The following is a 4,761-nucleotide window of genomic DNA, read 5'->3' on the forward strand; positions in this document are numbered from 1 at the left end:
TACAAAACCAAGAACATTCCCAACAAACAAACAAACAAACAAAAAAACAGAAACAAAATTCCTCATGACTATAGGCAAAAAAATTGTAAAAATAATTTAGAACACAGAATCCAGCAATACATATAAAAAATCATAACCTTTGAAAGTGCCATTAAAGAAAGATGACACACTTAGGAATTATTTTAACAAAACCTGGAAAATCTATACACTGAAATCTATAAAACTTGTTTAGAGATATTTTTAAGGACCAAAATAAATGGTGAGATACACCATAGTCATAGATCAGAAGACACAAAATTGCCTAAATTTTTGTTCTCAAATTAGTTTAGAGATTCGATGCAATCATAATCTTAGCAGTCTTTTCCACATACATTAATAAGCTTCATCTAAAAATCTACATGGAGGGGCACCTGGGTGGCTCAGTCGGTTAAACGTCCGACTTCGGCTCAGGTCATGATCTCACGGTTCGTGGGTTCGAGCCCCACGTTGGGCTCTGGGCTGACAGCTCAGAGCCTGGAGCCTGCTTCGGATTCTGTGTCTCCCTCTCTCTCTGCTCCTCCCCCACTTGTGTTCTCTCTCTCTCTCTCTCTCTCTCTCTCTCAAAAGTAAATAAATATTAAACAAAATTTTTTTTTGAAAAAAAGAAAAATGAATGTTGACCAGAACCTTACACTACAGATGAAAATTAACTCAGGGGGCGCCTGGGTGGCGCAGTCGGTTAAGCGTCCGACTTCAGCCAGGTCACGATCTCGCGGTCTGTGAGTTCGAGCCCCGCGTCAGGCTCTGGGCTGATGGCTCAGAGCCTGGAGCCTGTTTCCGATTCTGTGTCTCCCTCTCTCTCTGCCCCTCCCCCGTTCATGCTCTGTCTCTCTCTGTCCCAAAAATAAATAAACGTTGAAAAAAAAAATTAAAAAAAAAAAAAAAAAAAAAAGAAAATTAACTCAGGATAGTCACAGTCTTCAAAACTAAATCAGCTGAACTAAAAAGTCTTTTGGAGAAAACATCAGACCATATTTGCAATATTGTGTAGGCAAAGATTTCTCAGGACACAGAAAGCAATTACCATAACAGAAAAAATGATAATTAGACTTTGCAAAGACTACTCTTATTTATCATAAGTCAAAATTTCAAATATTAATAGGAAAGCCATATACTGAAAGAAAATATGTGAACAATATTTATCAGCCAAATACTTGTATCCAGATTCTTTAACAACTACAACTCGATAACAAAAAGATAAACAAACCATTAACATTGGCAAAAGACATAAGCAGACATTTCACAAAGCAAGATGTCTGGACAATAAACACTAGACAACACAAAATAAACACAGGAAGAATTGCTCACTTCGTCTTTAGAGACTGCAGTAAGTACTCCAGTGATATTCCACTACACATTCGCTGGGATATTTAAAGTTAAGAACCAAACAACAAAAATGTGGCAAGGATATTAATCAACCAGAAGTCTCACATATTTCTGGGAAGAACACAAAATGGTACAATGAGTGACACTTGGAAAGTTTTTGCAGTTTCTTGCTGAGTCAAACGAACACCCTTTTACTCAGCATCTACATGCGGATTTATCCGAGGAAATTGAAAGCATGTCCACAAAAAAGCCAAACTTAGTTGGCGGATGTATTTGCTAGCTGATGTTCATCTGACACTACTGGAGGAGAGACCTCGGCCGTTGGCATCTGTGATCACCACCCCCCCACAGCTTTCCACTCTTGCTTGGAATGTCTGCTTAGCAGTCACAGAGAACACTTCCCTATTTCATTAACAAATTTTGTGTGAGAGAGAGAGAGAGAGAGAGCGAGAGAGTGCATGAGATGGGGAGAGGGGTAGAGGGAGAGAGAGAGAGGGAAAAAAATCTTAAGCAGGCTCTACACTCAGTGCATAGCCTGCTGTGGGGCTCAATCCCACGAACCTGGGATCATGATCTGAACTGACATCAAGAGTTGGCCATTCAACTGACAGCCACCCAGGCGCCCCAAGTTTCCATATTTCTGATCAGGGCAGCAAATGCAGACCTGAGGATGGATCCTACATGGTCTGGATTAGTCCACATCCATGAAAGACCTGTTAACGTTTAGGGCACTTTTTAAATGAAACCTTGATTTGCTAAATAGCAATGGTCTACATTTAGTCTGGGTAGGAATATATTCCCCCCCCCGCCACCTCCCCACCCAGAGCATCTTATTTTCCTCTCTTTAAACTTCTTTGAATGTACAGAAACTTTTGTCTTCTTTCTGATTCCCTTTCTAATGAATTTAATTGGGGAAAAAATGTGAGAATCACTCAAGATCATATCGTGAAAGGATTCTGCTTTTACAGGGATGTCCTTATGAAAGTCTGCAATGGCTTTACTGCCAGAAAACCCTCTGGTCAGCACCACACTGTTCCATCATGATGTGTTTCTCACCGGTGGTCTCAGAGGGATCAGAACCTGGATTTCTCAGTACCTCAGTCACAGAATGCAGAAGGTTCCCAGCTCTTTGCAGGCACCTGTTCCATCCCCCCAAAAATCTGGGGTCACCAATATGCAGGGGATGCATGTTTATAACCCAATGTGGGGCCACTGCAGGGATTCCTGGAAAATGAAAACCAATCGGCTCCAAATGGGTTTTGCTGCCTTCACCTGTTGCCATGAGGGATATTTTTATACCTAATTTGAGGACTTGTATGAAGCATGGAAATCATGGGATGCATGAGCAATGCTACCTAGAAACCATGAGTTTCATCTGAGAATCGACCTAGGGACGAGGGTGTCCATCACACTGTAGAGACAGGATGCTCATAGCCACTCTGAACTCACGGGAGGTGCAAGGAATCTCTTATCAAAGTAGTGGTATTGCAAAGTCTGACGTGAGACTGTACTAACTTGATTTTAAGACTGAAATGAGAAAACTTAGTAAGTTCTACCATGATTGTGTTCTCTTCTGATCTCTCCACGCAGATGTGGCAAGGGAAGTGATTGGGAAAGTTTTGAGCTCAGCTCTTCCCAGGAGAGAATCAAGTAGAGTTAAGAGACAGGGAAAATGTTTCCACTGGGGACCCCATGGTTCTGCCCTCCCCCATCCTGTCCCTGTCACCTTTCTATAGACACTGAGATGACAGGCCTGTAGAAAGACGAGCTAATGACATCCTTGCCTTTAAACTGTGCAGATTCTTGGGGCGCCTGGGTGGCTCAGTCGGTTGAGTGTCCAACTTCGGCTCAAGTCATGATCTCACGGATTGTGAGTTCGAGCCCCACATTGGGCTCTGCGCTGACAGCTCAGAGGCTAGAGCTTGTTTCAGATTCTGTCTCCCTCTCTCTCTGCCCTGACCCCACTTGTGCTCTGTCTCTCTGTCTCTAAAATAAATAAACAGTAAAAAAATATTACAAAAATATTTAAACTGTGCAGATTCTTCCAGTGTGCACAGGTCACCCTACATGTCCACCCAGATAAGTGTGAAAAACTTCCCCAGACTTAGAATCAGTGCCCGGGTAGGGTCCTAGGCAGGTGGTGGAAGTGGGCAAATTGGGTGTAATAGGGAAGTTTCTGGTAGCCTCTGATGAGCCATCCAGCTCTAACCATCTCCCACAGCTCAGAGGACTATTTTCTCTGCTGTGCACTGCGACCATTCATTTCTCGGAATAAAATGGCTTTCATTTATTTCCTATATCAGTTCAGAAGGTACATATTATTATATTATCGACTCATTTTAAACTAAAACCTTACTAATTCATATTCATACTCATCTTGAAAGGGCACATTTCAGGTCTGGTCTTTTATTTATTTATTTTTTTGGAATGTCAGAAATGTCTTTATTATTACTTGTTCTTATTAAGCACCAATTCAATACTGCAGAAAATTTCCAATTACCCTTCGACAATCCATTCTTCCCTCCCCCACTCAAATTCTTGATAAAGAGCTCTTCAAGCGAAGACACACTCTCTTCTCTCTTCTGTAAAAAACTTTATCAAATAAAGGCAAAGAAATGTGTTCATCTTGCTGTAAAATGCTGCCCATGGCTGTGGAAAAGTGTCTGCCCAGGCTCCTTTTATTGTCCAGGTCCTGAAAGACTCTGGTTCATGAACTGTCTCTGCACAAGCAAATCCACCACGTGCTGAGGGTCCAAAACTTTCTCACAAAGTCTCAGTCAAGTCTCTTGCTTCAGCTGCCGTAACGGGCCCTCATCACCTCATCATCCTGTTTGTTTGCAGGTTTGGCATAAATTGCATTAAGTGGAAAACCAGGCTCTCCAGGAGTGGGAAAATTAGTGAATCCCAGCATATATATTTCTTTCTCACTTTGGATTTTGGAATTGCACTTTTGGAGTTTCTTTAGACACTCAGAAATGCAGACAGTTATATATATCAAGGTTCTATCAGCTTCATTCTTAATCTCATAGTTTTGGAAGAAGAAGTAATAAATGGTTTCATCTACAGTATCTGTATCTTTTGTCTCTCTAGGGGCAGGTCCTTTGAACTGACTTCTGATAGGCAACAGTGCCATGTTTCCAATGAGTTTGGTGTCAGGGTCCACGAGAGAAGAGTGGTAAGCGGGCATCTGGGCACCGCCTGGGTTTCAACCTACAGGAGGAGGTTGGGCATCAGGTCTGGTTCTTAATTACTCAGTTGACGTCTCTCCATGACTCAACTAGAACTATTATTTAATAAGTGTCTTCTATAATTTGTGTAATTAAGAAAACTTAGATTCTTTATTGGGAAATAAGGTTCTTTGTTCAAAAAATTGTTTCACAAAGCAAGTTTAACCTC

At 41.5% G+C, this 4,761-nt stretch overlaps 1 pseudogene; it reads right to left on the reverse strand.

Moving 5' to 3' along the window:
• Positions 1 to 4,043: 4,043 nt before the first annotated feature.
• On the reverse strand, positions 4,044 to 4,552 carry LOC115500127 (annotated as a pseudogene).
• Positions 4,553 to 4,761: the final 209 nt, after the last annotated feature.

The sequence above is a fragment of the Lynx canadensis genome, chromosome A2 (genome assembly GCF_007474595.2).
Source record: "Lynx canadensis isolate LIC74 chromosome A2, mLynCan4.pri.v2, whole genome shotgun sequence".
NCBI lineage: Eukaryota > Metazoa > Chordata > Mammalia > Carnivora > Felidae > Lynx > Lynx canadensis.